Source organism: Lutra lutra, chromosome 6, assembly GCF_902655055.1.
Source record: "Lutra lutra chromosome 6, mLutLut1.2, whole genome shotgun sequence".
NCBI lineage: Eukaryota > Metazoa > Chordata > Mammalia > Carnivora > Mustelidae > Lutra > Lutra lutra.
In genome coordinates, this window is record NC_062283.1 from 121,378,382 (window position 1) to 121,401,770 (window position 23,389).

Genomic DNA, 23,389 nt, shown 5'->3' on the forward strand with positions numbered 1-23,389 from the left:
ACTCAAAATGAATTGAAGACTTGAATGTAAGACATGAAATTATAAAATGCCTGTAAGAAAATATAGGCAATAAATTTTTTGATATCAGTTTTGATGTTGAATTTTTGGATCTGACTGCAAAACCAAAGGCAACAAAAGCAAAAAAAAAAGGTGGAGTGGGGAATAACATCAAACAAAAACTTCTACACAGCAAACAAAACCATCAACAAAATGAAAAGGCAACCTACTGAATGGATAAAGTATTTGCAAATCAGATATCCATTAAAGGGTTAATATCCAAAGTATGTAAAGACCTTAAACAACTCAATAGCAAAAAATGGAAAAACCCAATCTGAAAAAAAGAAACAAAAAATGGCGGAGGGTCTAAACAGACATTTTTCCAAAAGACGTACAGGTAGCCAACAAACAATGAAAAGGTGTTCAGCATCATTAATTATCAGGGAAATGCAAATCAAAACCACAGTGAGATATCATGCAAACCTGTCAGAATAGGTATTATCAAAAAGACAAGCAATAACAAGTGTTGGAGAAGATGTGGAGAAAAGGGGACCCTAGTACACTGTTGGTGGGGATGTAAATAGGTCTGCCACTATAGAAAACGTTGTGGAGTTTCCTCCAAAGATTATAAGCAGATCCACCATATGATCCAGCTATATCACTTCTGGGTATTTATCTGAAGAAAGCAAAAACTCTAATTCAAACCACCAGTGTGTTCATGGAAACATTATTTATAGTAGCCAAGATGTGGAATTAACCTACGTGTCCATCAGTGGATGAATCAATAAAGAAAATGTAGTATATATGCAATGAAATACTGGTCAGCAATTAAAAAAAGAAGCGAATCTTGCCATTTGCAGCCACATGGATGACTCTTACAGTATAATGCCAAGGGAAATAAGTCAGACAAAGACAAATACCTTAAGATTTTACTTATATGTGAAATCTAAAATAAAAGACACAGGAACAAACAAAAGAAAACTCATAGATACTGAGAAGAGATTGGTGGTTATCAGAGGGGAAGGGACTTGGGGGTAGGTAAAAAGAGTAAAAGGGGTAAAATTGTATAGTGTTGGATGGTAACTAAATTTATTGGAGCGATCACTTCGTAGTATGTGCAAGTATCAAATTATTAGGTTGTACATCTAAAACAAATATAATGTTATATATCAATTTGACCTCAATTTCAAAAAGTAATAGCAATAATACAGAATTATTATCTCTAATCATTATGTTATAGCACAGGTCCTAACCATCACATAGCATCCCATGAGCATGGAAGGACAAGTTGTGAAGAACTTAGTATGCCCAACAATAGAGTTGGAACTTGATAGAGTATGATCATCAGAGGTTCAAAGCAGAGAAATAACACAATCAGAATTTGATTATGGAAATGTTACCATAGTGTCAGCCTAAAGAATGAGTTGGATACCAAGAAAACCGGAGGCAGGCAGACCCATTAAGATTTTGTCGCAAGGGGCGCCTGGGTGGCTCAGTGGGTTAAGCCGCTGCCTTCGGCTCAGGTCATGATCTCAGGGTCCTGGGATCAAGTCCCGCATCGGGCTCTCTGCTCGACAGGGAGCCTGCTTCCCTCTCTCTCTCTCTCTCTCTCTCTCTCCGCCTGCCTGCCTCTCTGTCTACTTGTGATCTCTCTCTGTCAAAATAAATAATAAATAAAATCTTTAAAAAAAAAAAAAAGATTTTGTCGCAAAACCACAGCAAGAGATGGTGAGGATTTTAGTCATTATGATAGGTCTGCACAGGAAGAAAGAACAAAAAGATATTTGAAGGCAGCATTAACAGGATTTGGTGACCCTGGGAACACAAGGTAGAGAGTGAGATGGAGATCAGAGTGGGGAATGACACAGTTCCTATCCTGAGCAAGAGGGAAGGTGGTGAATCCCTTGGTCAAGCATTAACCAACACGAAAATGTGAGAAAAGGAAGTTTGATTTGGATGTTAGTAAGTTCACTTTGGGATATTTTGAGTTTAAGTTATTCCAAGAAAAACAGCTCAGGTGTTGAGAAGAGGTAAAGCATGAAGATATAAATTTGCTTGTCATTGTCATGGCCACAGTTGAAGCCCAGGAAGTTAGTGAACCTAGCAGTGATGCTAAATTTCATGCAGAGAGGGAAGAAGAGATTGCCCAGGATGTAACCCTTGACTATAAGAGCTGACAGGAGGAAGAAAAGTTCACAAAAGAGGGAAGAAAGGAAAGCAAAAGGGGAATAAATGAGAAAAATTTTAAATCTGACCACCTTAAATTTCCAAAACGTAATCTTATTCTTGATGGAGATTTGGATTAAAATTGCCTCATATTTCATTTTCCCCTCCATTAATTTGATCATTTTTTGTAGCTGAATAGTAACTACATTATTTGTAAATAAACAACAGGAAGATCTTCTAGGCAACAAATTCTCCATCAAAGTCAATAATTTCTTAAACTCATAAACTTCAGGAAAAACCCAAGAACATAAAGAAAAACCTCTCAAAAAACATTTTTATGTAGAAAAAGTTTTGACGTTTTCCACCCTTGTTTTTCCATTAGAACAAGTTCAGATCATTTAACAAATAGGTAAGTATTTTTTAGTGAAAACTGCTGTCTGGGAAGCAGACACTCACAACAATTTTCAGCTTGCAAGTTGTCTCCACAAATTAAAAGAGAGATGAATGTTTGCATTACGGAAAAATCACTGATAATCATCAAAAGTCACATTTTTCTAATAAAAAATGACTTTTTAAAGAAATACTTGTTCAAAAACAGGAACATGAATCTATGTGAATGAGAAATTTTTCCATACTGTAACACTGTATCAGATAAGCAGGACTCGGGGAGCCTAGGTGGCTCGGTGGGTTGTGCATCTGTCTCTTGATCTCAGTGCAGGTCTTGACCTCAGAGTCCTGAGGTCAAGACCCACATTGGGTTCCATGCTGGATGTGGAAAAAAGAAAAAAGAAAAAAAGTAGGAGTTATATTTAGTATCCAAGCATTTGCCTTCTGGACAAGAACACCTGAGTCCAGAAACAACCAGAGCAGGTGACACCGATGAGTCTCACATCCAGCACCAGCTAACTTGATCCCAAATGCATAATAGTAGCTGAGAAGTCAGAACCATGAACCATGAATGCAGTTCCATTGGCGATCTTACTTCTGTCTTCAGTTGTTTCTTCTTCCCCCACTTAGATTTCAATGAAAACCAAAATTATAGGCAATACAAATATTATAAGAGGTATCATTTTGTACTTGTTTCAATAAGATAATAAAATTTAGGAAGCATACATTATCCATATGTGGGTGCAAATGTCCCTTGCATTATGTATTCAATATATTTCTTCAAAGTGTTTTATAAATAAATTATGCTAATGAGCTAATAATTTAAGTACCTGTTATTTAAAGAAATACTATGCTTCTATAAAGTATAGCATTTTCTAATAAAATAACCATTTCTTATGTTTGCTTATGTATATAGATGTGAATCCCTTCCTAGGTGAACCAATCCTCAGTTTAGATTTTCAGCTGACTTCAATTTTCAAACATCTGCCTTAAAGTAGAGCATGAGTGCAGCCACACTGCCAATACCATCAAATCAAACCAGTAAATAGTTTTTGCAGCCACAGCAGGACGTAATGACTCCTGTAACATGATCTGATTAAAGGACCACAGGCTGCTGTGTGGAGAACGGTGCGCAGGGGAATCGAAGGAAAGCCCAGTTAGGAGTCTCTTGCACTGGTCTGGAAAAGACGATGATGGCCCAAACTGGGAAATGAAGAAAATCGGACTGATTAGAAATATTTTTTGTAGTCAACTAGACATGTTAATGGGTTGGATATTGGAAAGCAAAGCATTGAGTGGAGAATAACCATGAATAGAGGGCTGCTTCCTGAAATGGGGAAAACTGGATCCAAGCTGATCCGGAGCAAGGGTTCTTTATTGGCCAAAAGTCTGAGATGCTTACCAGATATCCAAGTGGATGTTGATTCTGTCCCACATTAAGTACTGATGACAATGTGTACCTGGGAGGGTTGCACAGAGTACAAGGAAAGTGTTGTTATCCCCTAGCAGACTGACTAACACACAAAGGGGGCTTAATAGCAGTAGCTATTTTTACTATTATTAGAAATACCCAGAAAGTAGGTAATGTTATCAGAACTAGAGGTTGAGACAGTCAGTTATTGATTCAAATTCTGGAATAATCTGCACAGCTTAAGTTTAAGGCAACAGACCTCTTCGAACACCTACCAGGACCCAGGGCTTGTACCGTGTATGAGGAGTAGTTATATAAAAATGACAAAGAGAGAGTTCCTCCTTTCATGGAGCTCAGCACAAACTGTGGAGGAGAACAGAATGCCCCAGCGGCAGAAATTAGAGAAGATAAAGAGGCTTCAATTCAGCAAGTCCTTTGTAGAACATGCAAGAAGGAAGTAGAGCCAATGGAGGAAGCTGAGAAGGGCAAGGCAGGAGAGAACCAGGATAACATGACATGGATAAGCTCAAGCTCCTTGCCATCACAGCAGGGTATGTTTCAACAGTGTAGAGTTGATGGACAGCATCACCTAGAAAGAAATTTCAAGGTGAATCACAGCTAAGAAAATGTCAGAAGACCACAGTGACTTTTGTTACTTGTAGGTCCATTGAAAAGACCAGAAGCTAGATGGCCAAACACTAATGAGAAAGCAGTTAGGAAGTGGCGTTCTCTGGGATGGAGGATGACGCATCACAGCAGAAGACTGACAGGGTAAAAGGCAAGAAGGAAATGAGCACCACTCACGTAGAGGACCCTAGGATTTGGGACTGCAGGCCATCGAGGACAGAGATGAAAGATTTTCATCTCACTCTCCGAAAAGATAAAGTAAAAATTGAACAAAAGTCTGGCCCCAAAGCAACTAGAAGAATTAGTGACTGTTACCTAATGTCTTCTCCAATGCTTCATTTTATTTGCATAGGTGATATAGTATAAAGATCTATAGATAGATAGGGGAGGGACAGAGGGGGAGAGGAAGAGGGAGACATGCGTGTATGTACAGACATACACACCCACACTGAAGGACCTCTGTTTATCTACTTTTTTCACTGTTGTGATAAAATTGGACCAATGTAGCATAATTTCACGGTTATAGTTTTAAAAAGAATACTGTATTTCATGTTCTCACACTTGAGGTTTTTTTCCTAGTAATATATTGTAATGTGTTATTGTGAATTCAACTGAGAGCCACAGAATGCTGGTTCTGTATCCTGGTTTTAGTATCAACTGATACGTGTCTCCAGACAAACAACTAGGCCTTTCTAAGCTTCAGTTTTCCTACTTAAAAAAGATAGTTGCGGGCACCTGGGTGGCTCAGTGGGTTAAAGCCTCTGCCTTCCGGGTCCTGGGATCGAGCCCCGCATGGGGCTCTCTGCTCAGCAGGGAGACTGCTTCCCCCGTCTTTCTGCCTGCCTCTCTGCCTATTTGTGATCTCTGTCAAATAAATAAATAAAATCTTAAAAAAAAAAAAAAAGGGTGTGACTGCCTCCGCCTCAGGTCACACTGTGTGGATGAAGGGCCATTTCAAGCCTCTAAAAATTAAGGAAAGCTCTAATTTGAAAATTCAGTAAACCTGATAATGCCAGGTGTTAGAGATGGATATAAAGGCAGACATGGCCAGTGTGATAGCTGAATTCACTGCTGGCAGTGCTGAGTGAGATCGCTATAAGAAAAGACTGGAAAAAAAGATGAACCAACACAGGTCAATGTATAGAAGGTCACACAGGTGTGCTCTCCAAGTCACAAACTCCAGGTAGATGTTTTTACTATTCAACTTTTTTTTTTTAAGATTTCCTTTATTTATTTGACACAAAGAGAGAGCACAAGCAGGGGGAGCTGGCGGCAGAGGAAGAAGTAGGCTCCCTCTGAGCAAACAGCCCCATGCGGGACTTGATCTCAGGACCCTGGGACCATGACCTGAGTGGAAGGCAGACCCTTAACTGACTGAGACACCCAGGCACCCCTGATGTTTCTATTATTCAAATGGGGAATGTGTTCAACTAATTGAGTCTCAGTTTCAATTTAACATGCACAACTGATTCATAAAAGTGTGTAAAGACATGACCATTTTCAGCTAAAGATACATCTCTAGATACAGATGGCTAGGTGACAGTCAGGTGGATAAGACTCCTATTATTTTTGATGGCCACATCCAGGACGTTGACAAAGAAGGAGTCAGTTGGGTGTTTACTGTGCCAGATGTTGTTCTGAATACTTTCTGTGTATCGATTCAGTGCTCACAACACCCACATCAGGTGAGCAGTATTACAATCTCGGTCTTACAGATAAGAAAGCTGAATAGAGAGAGTTGACTAACTTATCCAAGATTATACAGCAAATAATTGGCAGCCTCAGAATTTGAACCCAGACAGTTTGGTTCTTCTTCGTTTACCTTACCATCACTCTACACTCTCTGCTACAAATACTGATTAACACTTAGTGTATTCTAAGCATTGTCCTAAGCACTGCGAACACAACAATGAACGAGGCAGATAGAGCCCTATGCCCCCATGGATTTCATGAAATAGTGGGAGATATAGATGAATAAGCAATTAAAATACAGTATTCTAAGTACTAGCCTAGAGGAGCTATAGTGTGCACAAGTCAGATATTTTTGGAGGGAGAGGGAATTTCAGAGAAGAATCCCTTGAAGCAGAAAACAAAAACTGGCGAGATGAGTAGGAGGTCACCGCGAGAAATAAAGCTGGAGGTGAGAGGGTAAGGAGGAGGATGAAAGAGACAATTCCCAAAGGAAAGAGAGTGCATGGCGCATGTGCCGAACCGCAAAGGACTGGAAGCATCCTCAAGCCCCCAGCCCTCTGGCCCCACGGTTCTCCACCATCCTTTTCCATGGCCTTGCGCCCTGCCCTCTGCCTGGGACGCCCCTGTGCACGGTGTTTCTCAGCCCCTCGTGGGGTGGGGCAGCGACCCAGGCCTGGGGATTCCAGGTCAGTCGGGGTCCTCTTCCCAGCCTCGGAGAAGAGGGAGGAGATACCTGTGGCATGCGAAGACCCCCAGGCAGGCTAAAACTGGCCCAGATCATCTGTGGGGTCCAGCCCCGGTCCCCATCTTCAGGGGCGACCATGAGGGTTGGAAGGATTCCACCTGCTGCAATCTCTCCTCCAACCTCTACTTCTGATGGTGGCCACAAGGTGCCTAAAAAGCCTGCGAAGCCCTGGCCACCGGCAACTTGTGGGGGGCGGTCGCCATGAGCCCAATCGTGGGCTACGTGCTGCGGCTGCAGAACACGGCCCTGTGCCAGGACTGGTGGGGGAGGGATGTGCGGGGAGCCTTCGCCAAGGACCTGGGCCCTTGCGTGATGCACGGCTGGCCCTACTAGCATCCCAGTTCCCAGCCGTGACCCAGTCCCCAGCCTCTGCCCAGTGAGGGCCTCAGAATAAATTTTCTGCTAGGGAACCTTAGGATGGGGGCACCAGGAACAGCCCAGGCTGGGCAGGGTCTGGGCATGGTGGGGAGGACTTGGTTCCTGCTCCACCCCTGCCCTCTGAGAGGACTTTGTGGCCCTTCTGTCCCTCCTAGGAGAGCAGAGGGGGAGCCTTCCCCGGGGGGAAGCAGTAGGCCCTCACCCCTCTCCCCTGAACACAAAGCCTGCCCCCTCTACTTCCCATAGGGTACCCAAGACCCTGGGGGACTGTCCAGTGTGAATCACAGGGCCTTACCTCAGGGGCAGCTGTCCACCTCCTACTGCCCGTCTACCATCCCAATGTGGTAATGCCCTTGGCTCCACCACCACCCATATCCTATCCCCAGTGTCCACCTTCAACCAGCCCAGCATACTTGGGGGTGACTTCTGAAACCCATGACCCCCCTTCCCAGGCCTGCTCTGGGATCTAGATGCCTTATTTCAATAAGAGCCTCTCTGATGTGTGGGTCAGCCCCTCCTCAGACCCAGATGCCTCCACCCCAGGCGGGCTACTCTCTGCCACAGCCTGGGAAGCTCCCAGGGCAGGTGCTGCTTTCCGAGTCTACCCCTTCCCACCACTACTATCTTATTGGGGAACCAATGCCAAGAGGACCAAGAAGTGTTTGTAGCCACAGCAGCCTTGGAAGTCCAGGTGCCAGCAGTGCTGAGAATCCATGGTGTTACTGGTCTACCCCATAAAGGGCCGTGGCCCTCCAGGTACCGTCCTGGCCCTGAGAGTCAGTCATGCTTCTCCCACTCACAGAGGCAAGACTGGAAAGACTGGGGCCTCTCTTGGAGTAGCCCCTTCCTGATCCCACTGTCTATGGCCTTTCCTGTCCATTTACCCTGCTTTCCATCTGTCCATCACCATGTGTCACTTCCCCTCCCTGGCTTTAAGAAAGGCACTTCTGAAGTTGGAGGAAAGAGAGACAAGGGCAGGAGGGAAAATCAGAGCTATGGACTGGAGCCAGGTCACACAGAGACACTCATCTCTAAAACTTCGGATTCTACCTTTAACCAAGGAGCCATTAAACGGTATTAGAAGTTTCTTGATCATATTTGAAATGTGTAAAGAATGTTCTAGCTGCTGTGTGGAGCCTGGCTAGCAAGAAGACAAGAGTGCCATAGCAAGACCAGTTAACTTCCACAGCTATGTGGGTGAAAAGTAACAGATGCCTGATCTAAGGGCAGGGCAGTGAGCAAAATGAGAATAGGACAAATTTCAGAGTTATTTAGGGAAGAGTTTGGGAGGGAGGGGAGAGTGGGAAAAGAGCGGTCAAGGTTGATGGCTAAATTTCTGGTTTGTCAAATGGTCTTCTTCTAGTAGTGCATGGCAGCCTGGGATAGGATTGGAGGAGGCAAAGAGCTAGATTGAGCCGGGACTGGGTTCTGCAAGTATGCGGGGGCGTGGGGCAAGGGGATAAGGGTTGTAGGCAAGAGAATAATTAAAGGGATAAAGTACAAAGTTAAGTAGGGAAAAAAAGAGAGAAGTCAGAATGTAAGGAGTTCAAGGAACTGGAGTTCTTATCTGGCTGCAGAAGAAATGCAGCGAGTGAGGAAGGAAAAAATGATGGATTACATGAGGTCAGAAAACGGGATGTTGAAATATCAGAATTGAAGCAAAAAATCGAAAGTAATGCCAAAGGAGTAACAAGACTATGGAAAGACCAGAGGACTGAATAGTGAATAGTGACTAAGGTAGAATGGAGAGAAATACCAAAGAGCGGTGGGGTGTCACCTTGAAGTCCATGGGGGTTGGATCAGAGAGGGGACACAGAGGTGAACCGGGAAGAAGATACTGAAAACAATGCAAACATCTGTCCTCCTTCCCGCCCCCTGCTCTCGCATTCTGTCCAGTAGAAATCATTTATCTTCCACAGTGAGAACAGGGACATGAGGCTTGGTGAATTTGACTACTCCCAACAATGGCACAAAGGGCTACAGCGGCGTGGTCCCAAAGGACCCAACAGCTGTAGCCTGTTGTCATGAAACCTAAGTGAGCCTTATCCAAGCTGTAGGCCTGTGCAGTGCTGTGGTGTCTGCAGTCACACACGTGACCAGACGCAGGGCCTGATGTTTCCTCCCACACTCACATAAATCACGAAGGTCTATAGGTCTTTATCCAATCATTTATTCAAAAATTATTTACTGGGTGCCAGCTATGTGTCAGTCATACAGTACTAAGCAGGACAGATGTCCCACCCAGCAAGGAGCTCAAGCCTTGTCGCTAAGGATTTTTAAAACCACAATTCCAGCCTGAAGGGTAAAGAATTATGCCTGTGCTTTGTTGAAAAAGACACCACACTGGCAAAGTAACTGGGGAAGTAATAAATAAAACTAACATGTGAGGGCTTTTTAAAGAAATAAACAAATTATTCTAGTTCTCACTATTCTTTTCTTCCACTAATATCTTGAAAGAAAGAATGCAAATTGAATAGCATAAATATGTAAAGTAGTTGGCATGTAGGGGAGAATTTTTTAGAGACTCAAGACTCATTTTTTTAATGAGATATAATTGACATATAACATATTAGTTTCAGGAATACCACATAATGATTTTATATTTGCATACAATGTAATTGATTAGCACAGTAAGTCCAGATACCATCTGTGATGGATGAATGGATAAAGAAGATGTAATATATAGTAATATGTAAGATATCTTTTATAATGTAGTATTATAATTATTGCAATTATTATAATTTATAATGAATAAAGTTTATTTTTATACATACACACACACACACACAATGGAATACTACTCAGCCATAAAAAAACAAAGTCTTGCCATTTTCAACAACATGGATGAAACTTGAGAATATTATACTAAATGAAATGAGTCAGACAAAGAAAGACAAAGGCCATATGATTTCACCCACGTGTGCAATCTAAAAAACAGAACAAATGAATAAGCAAAAGAAAATAAAACTCAGAGACAGAACAGAATGGTGGTTGTCAAGACTGAGTTTTGAATCATAAAAACAATTAAGCATCTGAGAAAAACGATACTGCTCTATATGTAACCTAAATATGTCATGATTCTGAGTAAATAAGAAATCACTTAAATGATACAAAAATCCATAAAAAGTTAGATGAGAGATTGTGTTTAACTGCTCCCCCCAAACAACAAGTTGAAGGTCCCAACTTGCAATATTCACAAAAGAAACTCTGTACTCCTTTCTTTTGTATTTTCCAAAAAAATACCTTGCAAATTGTTTACTAGGAAAATGATTCAAATTTCTCTTCTCCATTGACAGCAGATTTTATATTAATAAATTCATAAACATACAACTCATTAAAATCTTCAGTCTCAGCAAAGCCTACAGCATAGTAAGATAATTTTAATGCCAAATAGTTCACAAAAGAAAATAGTGTTTTGTTTTATTTTGTATTAGTTACACCAGCACAGTTCTAGTCCTGGACTTAGAGCTATAAAGGAAGTATGTAATGTTTCTTCTGCCTACCTACTTACCACCCTCTTTCTCAAACCCAATTTGAAGATATTATTTTAGATCAAGCAAACATCTTCTTAGCAGCCTAAGACTGGTCTACAGCTCACTGAATAAAATATGCAGTATCTGTGAACTTCATGGAAATAATGGTGAGAAAGATTATATGTGTGTGTGTATATATATATATATATATATATATATATAATACATATATATACATATATAAAAAATACATATAAAAAATACATCTCTTGCAACATGGGGGGTTAAGGGGGTAGGAGAAGAGTAAATGAAACAAGATGGGATTGGGAGGGAGACAAACCATAAGTGACTCTTAATCTCACAAAACAAACTGAGGGTTGATGAGGGGAGAGGGGTTGGGAGAGGGGGGGTGGGGTTATGGATATTGGGGAGGGTATGTGCTATGGTGAGTGCTGTGAAGTGTGTAAACCTGGCGATTCACAGACCTGTACCCCTGGGGATAAAAATATATTATATGTTTATAAAAAATAAAAGAAAAGAAAAAAAATATATCTCTACTGGAACACAAATTTTTTTTTAACTGGTTGCAACAATTCAATGACCTCTCCATTAGCCTGGCTAAAATATTAAATCTAGAGGTAGTTTTAAGTGAACTTGAACGTGATTGTTTCTTCGTTCTGCTTCAGAACCCCATGTTCATGTGCATGCAATTTCCACAGCAGCGGAAATGTGGATGTTGTGGGTCAGTGAGCATTCCTTTCCAGGGTGCTTCTCAGATGAAGCCCCACGATTAACACAGTGCCCTTAATGATGGGCGGGGGACTAAGCATTCCAAGATTGGCCTGGATTCTTGCCAGAAGGGAGAGAAAGGGGTCTTTGTATGTGGACATCTGAAGGGCGGGCATAAACATGTTAGTTGATACTTAACACCCAAAACCAGTGCCAAAACCGTTAGCTCCCCTCAGTAGCCTACTCTGGTTTCAACTGTCCGCGACAATGGACCAGCCACCTCAATATACAAAACTTGCTCTTTAAACATCCTCCGAGGATTCCCAAAATAGCAGCTGTTAGAAGAAAACCAACTCTAATTCATGGACATATGCAGATCTTTTAATGTTTTCCTGGAGACAGCGTTCCAAATTTTTTTGTTCCTATGTGGCCATCTATGCACGTTTAATAATTACCTTGTAGATGACGTGGTGCAGTTCCTCCAGGCACTTGAAGCAGCAGCCGGGGATTCACATTCAGATGAAATCGTCAGTTTGGGCGACGAGAGGTTCAGCTAATTTATGTGGTGAATTTTTTATACGTTTTCCCCCTGGTTTTCCTTCCCTGCTGTCCTCGTCGCCTTTCTTCTTCAGCACGTTAAGAGATTCTGATGTGCCTGCAGCAACGTCCACGGGAGGTGGCTGAGTGTGCAGCGAAGCCAACTCAGACTCGCCTGCCGGGAGCCCCGCCGAGTGTGCCGCCTCCACCGAGCCGGTCCGCTCCGTCCGAGGCCCCTCGGGGATCTCCCATGCCATCCCCTCCACCGGGTGGGATCTCATCGCACACCTTCAGGAACTTTCCCGGGCTCGGTTTAGTTCTGGCAGACGGTTCTCTGTGTAACATGGATCCCACACGGAAAGTAAGCAACCGCGCATCTCTGGAGAGCCCTTGGCCAGTCCGTGTTCTGCGGGTGCAGCAGCTCCAGAAACTTGGCTTAGGAGTGGCCTTGTGTACCCAGATAAGAGAATAAAGTGATAAGCTTGCAGTTCAAAGGGCTTTGCTTTCCTTCTCTCCATACTTATTCATGCAAAATAGTAAATCTACATTAAGAGGTCATTGGGTGATTTCATACATATATATGACAATCTTATATAGGGCAGAGGGTTAGCACCTTTTCAGAAGTGACTCTGAGACACTTTCAGTGACTCTGAAATGTCAGTTTTCAACAAGCAGCTCAACGAACGGGCAAGTGTGGTCACTCCAGGACATTGGTCTGTGGATGTTTCCTTAGGAAGGCAGTATCCCTAAAGCAGCTCTAAACAAAGAATTATTCCTAATAAGGAAACCGTTTAAGGATGACAACCACAAAACAGCATTAAACATGGAACTATTTAATTCATTTGTCAAATTATCTCTCTTTAAGAAGAGATATGTAATAGGAGCATCTGAGTAGCTCAGTCGGCTAAGCGTCTGCCTTCGGCTCAGGTCCTGGGATGGAGCCTCACATCGGGCTCCCTGCTCAAGAGAGTGTCTGCCTCCTCCTCTCCTTCTGTGATCTCTCTTGCTCTAACTCTCTCTCAAATAAAAAAAAATTTCCTAAAAAGAATATATAGAACAGTCTTTAAATAAATAAATGAGAGTATATGGCATGACTATGACTAATGTGTAAAACTTTATTACTCTTAACCATCATGATTTTTTTAATCATCAAACACATATATTTTACAGAGTGATAATGCTTAGAAGTTTTATTTAATAAAGTCCTGTTTATTTGGAGTAGGATTACGGTGACACAGTGAGGGGTGAGGCACTTCTGGTACAACTAGAAATTCTAGTAAAGGCAAAAGTCGACACTGCAAACTTAACAAACCTCTTTTTTGTGACCTAGTTACATTAGAATACATTAGTAAGGTTCCATATTGTAAGCTTTATGAGTTATTAGAAGGGTCATCACCTATTCGGGTTGAAATGCTAAAGAAAGGAGATCACATTAGCGGAGTGCTCTTCAAGGGTCTGAAGAATGAACGTACTTTGATTCGTTAGCATTACCTCACTGTAACTCTATGTTCTGATTTTACAGTAGGAACAGACAATAAGAGGGCTCAGAAGTCCCAGATTTCGTATTCCTCTTGTTGGAACATAACACGGTAAAAGCAGCCCACCTGCTCTGATTATAGTCAAAGATATCAGCCCCATATATGCTAGCTAAATCAAAGAAGACCTTACTTTCGAGATTGTAGTGCTCTCTAACATTTAAACCACTGTATTAAGAGATATTGTGCTATTTTAAAACATCACAACTTTTAATCCCAGAGTTATTATTGAAGCAAAAGCATTACCAGGTTTCTATGTATAATTCTTAGATACTGTTTGGACTTAACAAAAACATAAGCCTCCATAGTTGTCAATGGGTGTTACTTATAACTATTCCAAGAAGAAATTTTAGATGCTTTGTTTCAATCACTAATGACAAAAAGACTTAAATATATATATAATGATTCATCCTGGTAAGCATTTTGTTAGAATCTTTAATTTCTATAAAAGAATAATAAACTATCCTGTCATTTAATCTCCAGATTACATGGGTTGACCCTTCTGTCTGGCTCTTTTCATTAACAAAGAACAAAATATGCAGATTACCTTGTATAATGGCCTTTACTGAAAGGAGACCCAAGTGAATAGGGAAGCAGGAAAAATTCCCCCAAACAAGACTCTAAAAAGCTGAACAGCACTCCTGGTTCCACTGCAGTTCCAGAAGCTCAATGGCAGCTCCAGGAGTTTACCGTTTGTGTGCCTCTGTTTCCCTTTCCTCCTCTCTCTCTAGCTCAGGGCTTTCACTTGTCTCCATTCAAGGTATGTCTTCATTTCTCCAGAGCCACACTGTTGGCCTCCATCTTTCTGTTTATTTGAAAGTCACTCTCCCAAGGAGCAAAGATGCCATTTCCATAATCAGTCCATATCTAGATTAGAGCACAGCTTTGGAAGGAGAGATCTTCCAGGCCACTCAGATGCTGACATGGGTCTTAGCACCAACTGCAGGCCCAACTCTGGCTGTGGCTGGAACAACAAGGCAGGAAATGTTTATACAAGGAACTACGTGTTCATAAAGGGTGGGTCTGGGGTGTGCACTCATAGACCACGAGCACTCATAACCTCAATGCACAACACAGAGGACCTCACCAGAGATGCAACTTCCAACTGCCTATCGTCCATGGGAGAAGAATTTGAAGGGCTTGCCATGATCCATTCCTCTAGAGGGACCAAGGTACAGATCAAATACTCTCATTACTACCATATTGTCAGGACCCCTTACAGAGTTGCTTATAGTAAACTATTCTTTCATTGTCTGTCCTTAGTTTTCATTCAAATTAATGGAAAGGAAATAAGCTTTGTTTTTGGAAACGCTTCCTCGTTGACAATAAGAACATTGTTGAGAGCTCTCTTGAGGACCTTCTCATATGCAGCTCTATGGGAGAAATTTCCATTAGGACTGCAGAGCATGGCTATTTCATCTGTGTCCTGTTTTGTTTCTGACCTTGACACTCATTCTACTCCCGGTTTTTCTTAATCCTATTCTTTTACTAATTTGCATTTTGCCTTTTTTGATAAATTAACTCAAATCCTTTGAGGAAATACAGTATAATGAATAATGAATAATATTTTAAAAGACATATATGACAAACAGAAAGAGCATAATATTTGATCCTATCATGCTCCATTTCTGAGATAGTTACAAAAGTTCACTGATACCTACCTGTTCCACCAAACTAAGAATTTAATTCAAAACAGCTACAGAGAAGACCTCACCAAAATGAACTATCCTAAATTCAAGTAAAGTCATAAATAATTTTCTAGATGAAAAATATCACAAGTATTCAAACTCCATGTACTTCCAAATACCAATTTACATTATCACAACTATTACCTAATCCTATAAAATTTGTAAGTCCACACCACTGCTAATGACATTTTCATGAAGGACAATATTGTGTAGAAATAAAAGCCAAATTAAAACTGGCCACACAACGGCGATATAAATAGAAATATACAAATATATAAATAGAAATATACAAATTGTGTTTTTGCCGGTAAAAGGGGAGGGAGAAAGAATCAACATGATTAGGGGACTTTTTTGTTAAAAACAGAAAGGAAGAAAGAGAGAAAGAGAGAAAAAGAGAAAAGAAAGAAAGAAAGAAAGAAAGAAAGAAAGAAAGAAAGAAAGAAAGAAAGAAAGAAAGAGAAAGAAAGAAAGAAAGAAACTTCAAGTGCCTCAAAACCCTTATTTCTGTTGTTGAGTCTATGGCATGGTAAGACAGAGTGAATAAAAAATTTCTGAATCTAGTAGAAGGAGATAGAGTGACAAAAGACTGTCACAGAATGTCAAAAGACTGTCACAGAATGTGCTTCTCCAGCATTCTTAAATAATAGTTTGTCCACTTGTGTATCATCACGCTCTTCTACTTAACCCGAAACCTCCATCAGTCTCCCCAGAGTGGGTTGTAGGTAACCAAGCACCTAATGCTTTGAATGCTGACACCTTCAAAAATAGTCTTTAATTCAAGAGAAAGGTCTCAGCCCAATGTTCAAGTCTAATGGCAAATCTTTCTCAGTTTGAGCAGAGCAATCATTTTTACATTATCTCTTTCAAGCATGGTCCTTTCCCTCTTATACACACACACACCCTTGTCTTCTTCCACCAGAAGAACTAAGAAATCTGCTATGTCCACAGATTGAGGTGATGTGTGGCCTCACAAAATTAAACAGGAATAATTTTAAAAAAATACAGAGAATTTCTTTCAAGGCAGAAGAATTTTCTAAGTGATAAAAGAGACTCATAAGTTTCATATCTCTTTCTAATGAAGATGAAAATCATGTTAAACACCAAATACACTTGTCTAATTATATCAGGAAATACCGTTCTGTATTTGCTAATGAAATGTGATGCTACTGTATTCACTGAGAGCCAAAACAAAGTGAAGATATAACATTCTAATTACAAAAAGGCATTTGGTAAAATGGTTGTATGCTTTGAACTGTAATAAAAATTAATAAAATTATGTAAATACAAACACAGTTACTGAAAACATGACACTCTAATTTTAGAAAAGCCACAGAACATAATGACTTAAGAAACTTCAAACCATTTTTAACCTCATTCTCTTCACGGAGAGAAGACTAATGAGAAAATGTTTGTCTGAGAGGCTAATATTTGTTTTGATATATTTACTTCATTGCTCTAAGTATGGAAGCCACGCCATATCCTATGGCAGTAAGGATAAAATCCTAAATAAATAAATAAATATGCAAGCATGAATTTTTCCATCCACAGGCATTTTGCAACCTCCAGCTAAGTCTCCATTGATGCATTCATAAATGTCTTAATGGCCTTACTACATAGAGTCTTGTTATAATGCAGGAGCCAGAGGACACACAGAACCCCCTCATTGCATGCTTTCCAAGTTATAAGAAAAGGGACGCACCACGCATCACTATGTACACAGAGAGCACGATCTGACCTCCATGATCAAATCCATGGTATAACCAGGTGCCTTGTAATAGGCTATTATCATAGCTGGTGCTTAGTGATTCTCCACAGTGGGCTTTGTTCTATACTAATTTTTCATCCTGAAATCCCTTCATAGCGTTCATGTTGACTCAGGAAATGCAGTGTCTTTAAAATTAACCTTAGGAATATATGTTCTATTAAATTTTCTAATAATTTAAACATGAAACATTATTAAAATTCATATAGCCTATTCCTACATTTTAATTCTTTAAAATTAATATTTTCATTGACTATGACAGAGATCAGTGAAATGATAAGCTTTCTAACTTTTGTCACTTAACAATATCTTAGTCAAGAAGTGAATATGGCTCTAAACCAAGTAAGCAATTTAAAAACTCTTCAAATGCTGTGTCTCTGAATGGTCTGAATAAATACCATATTCTTTACTAACAGTCTTCAATGATAAATGTGCTTATTTGCAATACACTTACTCAAGGAGTTATAAAGGGATCAGAGATAATGTAAAAGGTCCCTACTTGCTTTAGTATGCAGGGAAAAAAAAAATACTACTTCAAGCCTGAAAATATATGATGGACAGTATATCTTCCATTTGGTTCTGATTACTTTTTGTAATCTACTGGGAGTTAATACTAGAGCACAGATCTTCTGTGTTTCTACAGAAGTCTCCCCTAAGGTAGGTGTGAGAATTATACCAGCTACAGAGGATGTGAATTTACTCTGATAAAATTGCTACAGATACACCATCAAAATTATGTATATATGAAAATTGGAAACATTTTTATTTTCAGTCGCTTTCAAGATATGATTATGTCAACAACGAAGGATTTACTTAATCCATAAAAATATATCATTTATTGTGCTTTTAACATGGCCCTTAAAAAAAACACTTCAAGTAGCAAACACACTGTAACAAAATCAGAGTAGTATTTAAAACACCCAGATTAAACATCTAAATGATAAATATTGCATGGTACTGCACATCTGTTCTTTGTAGTGTTTTCCAGTAATGCAGCATAGTGCAGCATTTCAGCAAACCAATTCAAACATGAGAATCGCTACAGAGCAAAAGCTCTTGTCACTGTTTGTGATTGTCTAATGGTATATGGTTCAATCATAAAGGGCAGCTGACAGGCTGGTATAAGAAATGAATTTTCTTCTTCCTCCTGACACATCAGGGTAGGGCCCCCTGCTGTAATGCAGAAAATCTTTTATGCAAAAAGAATACACCATCCTTCAGCACATGATTGCTATTCAGAAGATTCTGATTAGGTTTTTTGGTGCATTTTTTAAAATATTGATACGAAATTACACAAAGAGCAAATGAAGTCTAGGCTTATGCCTGATCTTCCCCACTTAGTCATTCTGTGACCTCAGGCCTATTACCTTTTTCTCGATGCCTTCATTGCCTCATCTTGGAAATGGGAATGGTACTAATAAAATACAGTTCCTGTCCTAGAATTTTTTCAATAAGATCAATAAAATGGATAAATATTTATGTATTAAGAATTTCAGCCTCACATAGAAAAATACTACCCACACAGCGTTGAGGAAGACGATGTTCTATTTTCAAACACTTAAAGAAGAGACAGTCCTACTAAAAGCCCTAATCAATAATAAATCAAACATGTTGCATGAAGCATAACATTTCAGATTTGAAACTTTTTGGATATGTTGCACAAAGTGTCAACATGTCACTCTCCTTGGCACAGAGAGATCAAATAGCAATCCTATCGGATAAATCTGTAATGAAAACTAACATTTATTGTCCGTGGACTGCATGTTAACCACTTTGATAAATACTTTACCATTTATTTTCTCATTGAATCCTCACAACTTGAAGTAATTGCTATTATTAAAACCATTTTATGAACAAGAAAACCAAAGCCTAGATAATATTTTTTAATTATCCCCTGGTTAAAATATTTAAGGACAAGATACTTCTTTTTTTTTTTTTTTCTTTTTTTCTAAAGATTCCATCCATTTATCTGACAGAGAGAGATCACAAGCAGGCAGAGAGGCAGGCAGAGAGAGAGGAGGAAGCAGGCTCCCCGCTGAGCAGAGAGCCCGATGCGGGGCTCGATCCCAGCACCCCGAGATCATGACCCGAGCCGAAGGCAGCGGCCTAACCCACTGAGCCACCCAGGCGCCCCAGGACAAGATACTTCTTAAGAACACGGGCAGTCAAGCCAGAATCAACCCAAGCTTATACTTTTGAATACTATGCTACGCTGTTTTGATTCATTTGATGAGATGGCCAATATTATAGGAAAGATGGGAGAGTGACAGGTAGGACAGGAGACAGAGGACCTCAGTCTTCTGGACAAAACCCAGAGAAGAATGACTCCGACTGGAGGAGACACAGGTGAGTGGAGCAGCCAGGAAGGAGGGCTCCTCAGAACAGACAGGGGGAGTCACGGGGCTCAGCTAAATTGGTGAGAGAGTCACGGAAGAGTGAGAAAAAGGACTGGGCAGGTGGGCCTCCCCTGGGAAAGTCAAGTACGATTATACCAATAATAGAGACAAGGCAGAGCTTGGGAGGCAGGCTGGAGATGCGCTAGTCACCTGGGAAAAGGACCTCTGAAGGGAAGAGGCACTAATGAATGTGATTTATGTGAGTTCATGTTCATAAGGCTGTATAAATGCAAGTTATTATTGCTCGAGGAGTCTTACATTCACCAGAAGGAAAGTGTTACCTAAGAGAGACATCGGAATAAGATATTCCGTGCAAATTAACTGAGGCTGTTATTCTGTGGATAAAAACATCCTACCTCTGGCTGAGTATCCCATTATCTAGTCTGAGACAGTCAGGGGATGGATTAGTGCTACTTTCAGTGGTGCGGGGAGAGATCAAAGCACACCCTGTTGGAGACTGAGGGGCTGCTGGGGTTTTTAAGAAGTGCAAAGGCAAATCTTGCTTGGGAAGTAGAGTAACCAGCAGATATACCTGAAAGGAGGCTAGGACTGGATAGGAAGTCCCCAGAGAAGGGGAGCAAGAAAGGTCTGGATGGAAGAAGCATCCACAGGAGATGCTCATGGCAGACTTAAAAGGGAAAAGGCCTCACCTGATGAGTTTGAGGACATCCAAGTTGACTAAAGTGTCAAATTTTCTATACCAGTTTTGGGTTTGTTTTTTTTTTTTAAAGATTTTATTTATTTGAGAGAGAGAAAGATAGCAAGAGAGAGCATGAGAAATGGGGAGAGGAAGAAGCAGGCTCCCTACCGAACAGGGACCCCAACGTGGGGCTTGATCCCAGGACCCTGAAATTATGACCTGAGCCAAAGGCAGATGCTGAGCAGACTGAGCCACCCAGGCGCCCCTGTACCAGTTTTTTTAATGGAGGTCTGTGGGTATATTCTAAAGAACTTAAGAGTTTTAAAATTCAAGAAACATCTTACACTAAAACCACTTCTGAGATTACCTAATTCTTTAAAAAAGAAATGTGTGCATCTGGGAGCTCTTTTATGAAAAAGAATAAAACACTATGAACAGAAATTATATACATTTTTTTTTCATTTCTTTCTTTCCTTTCGTCATTTCTGAACCCAACATGGGGCTCCAACTCACAAGACCATGGTCAAGAGTCACATGCTGTTCCTACTGAACCAGCCAAGTGGCCCAAAAGTAATTTTTTTAATGAAGGTAGCTAGGGCTCAGGCATGTAAAGGGTTTTGAAGGTTTAGCAAAGCATTTGGTTAGGTTGGGACAGAAAGGACAAAACACTCAGTAGAGGTCTGTCCTGATCACTCCCTCTGTGGGGAGTCAATAAGAGAAATGGTTGAAGAGTTGGAAGCTTTGGTGCCCTCAGTGAATAACAATAGAGAGTATTTTGATTACCAGTGTGGAAAGAGTGCCATAAAATAAAAGCCCTGGAGAAGCTTCTGGCATTAGTTAGAAACCAGAGATTTTTCTAATTGTCCCCATGGATCTGGAACATTCCAATTCAACTTTGCTGTTTTCTTAAAGAGTGCTTTTTGTAGTCATGTGTCTTGATGTCAATGGTCAAAAGTCCATAAAGATACCTTTAAATTAGTGATCAAATGTACTAATAACCACCAGTAGATTGTTAGCTATTTATAGGCACACCACTTTCTCATAAATAGTTGATTGATTTATTATATATTTTATTGTCCATTATTTTAATTCGGAGAAAGCAAGCAGAGATTACAGGGAAACTCTGGGACAAGTCTATGAAACACTAATACGATACAATTACCCTTAAATCTGATTTGGCACATAGAGCCACATCATAACCAAACTAAACTGAATGGACTTAAATCGATTAAATTAATCCATTGTGTTGGAAACTATTAGAATTCTGTTTCCAAGCAACTTCACTAACACTGGGATGATGTCCCTAGGAAGACCCCATTACTGAATTCAATCACTAGTCTGTTGTTTGAGTTTTTTTAAAATTTTTTTTAAATATTCAGGGGGGAAATGTAGAAGATTGGGAAGACAAAGTTTATAAAATGTAAATTAAGCCTCAAAGTAAAAAGATTATACCATAAAAGAAACTAGGGACAAAGTCAGGTTTCATGGGACCGTAAGCTTATATGAGATAGAATCTTTTTTTAGACAAATAATTTTAAATTTTGAATTAAAAATGTATACAAAAACGAATATTGTCCAATGATGTGAGTAGGGACCTGGGTATATAAGGGTCTTGAAGATTAAGCATCATTAACTTCCCAGTACCTCTGCCTCCTACGAGGAGCTCAAAATTATGATGTTCCTTCATCTTCTGAGTTACTCAACACAGGACCTGAGATCTTTTCACTGGAATAAATTAAAGATGATCTCCCTCATAATTAGAGACAGCAATAAAGAGAGGTTAGTTGGTGTTAAAAATTAATGCATCAAAATCATTCCTATAAGCAGCCAAGAACGAGGAATACAGAGATCAGGCAGGAGTTAGGGATAAATCATGGGTAATTCTGTAGTTTAAAAAAAAATTTTTTTTAATGAGCACCACTTATTAGAAACTAATGTAACATAACCTTATAAATTTAAACATTCACAAACTCTAAATGTAACAATTCTGCTCCTAAGTGTGTGTGTGTGTGTGTGTGTGTGTGTGTATGATATATGACATGTCATATGTATGTGATTTGTTAGAATAAAATTGAAAGTACAAGAGAAAACCAGCAAATTTTGTTTTGACTCTCATCTTAGTAAAGGAAGTGATATGCAAAAAACACAGGTAAACTACTGAATGGTTCAAAAGTATTTTCAGTTTATTAAAGTTCCGACTCAGAGCCAATTATCAAAAGTTACTTAGGAAGGCTTGGACCTAACCCTCCATCTCCCAGTTTTTTGTTACTCTGGCCAAAGAGTTCCCCCTTGACTTTCCATCAGCAGGGCTCTTGGTCTATGGCTCTCGCCGTTATCTGGGCCACAGATTTCATCTCTCTGCTTGTGGATTCGCTGGTAGTGACTCTACACATTCTGCATCCCTATCATCATCACCTTATTCCTGTCCCTGACCTTTCCCTAATGACCCTGCTTAATATGGCAGATAAAAAGAAAGTACGTCTCCTCCAGAGTTTGTCATGAGGCCTAAGAAAACCAAAAAAAGTGAAAGACAGCATAATAACAATATACATTTATAAGCTTGTAGAATATCTAATGTATTTCCCGGCATAGCAGACAATCAATAAATGGAAGTTGATTCAGTTGTTCCTGATGTTATGGCTGCCACAGTCATAGCCTCAGTCATTTGTAAGTAACACCATTACAGAGGAAGACTGGAAAAGAAAGAGAACATGTGTCCTCAGTTAGCTCAAAGGATGCTATCACAACCATGTCAAACAGGAGGCTGCAATTTCAGCAACCAGCAAGGCATGGCAAATACAACACTTGGCTACTTTAAACACAGCACCTTGTACAGACTACTAGCCAAATACATAGCAAATTCAAACTGCAAATGTCAACCAGACATTTAAACAAACTCAAACCCTGAAAGGATTTACCTTGAAAGATGTGGTCACCTCCTTCCTTGGTTGACTTGATCCTTGATCGCACTTGTCCTGCTCTACAACTATCCTGAGTAGGGAGTACAGTGGGGATGGGAAGTGTGTGTGTGTGTGTGTGTGTCCAGTAGCCCCATAGTCAGGTTTACCAAAACTTTGTCTCCCTATTTTCTTGCTTCAAATCTCTCTCCATGTAAAGGGTACTGTATTTAGACTCACAACATTGAGACCTTCTACTAAAGCCTTAGAGTGATTCTCAAGAATCCACAAGCCTAGAGAAATTTTCCATTCTGAAAGGTACATCTCTT

The 23,389-nt window shown here is 40.2% G+C and overlaps 1 long non-coding RNA gene and 1 pseudogene across 1 annotated transcript in view; both read left to right on the forward strand.

Moving 5' to 3' along the window:
- The first annotated feature begins 7,226 nt into the window (after positions 1-7,226).
- On the forward strand, positions 7,227-8,071 carry LOC125101663 (forkhead box protein H1-like; annotated as a pseudogene).
- Positions 8,072-14,740: 6,669 nt separating this feature from the next.
- Positions 14,741-23,389, forward strand: part of LOC125103073 (uncharacterized) — a 28,734-nt gene continuing 20,085 nt past the window's right edge. Inside the window, exon 1 of the long non-coding RNA XR_007128278.1 lies at positions 14,741-14,849. This is a non-coding gene — a long non-coding RNA (uncharacterized LOC125103073). The remainder of the gene's footprint in view (positions 14,850-23,389) is intronic.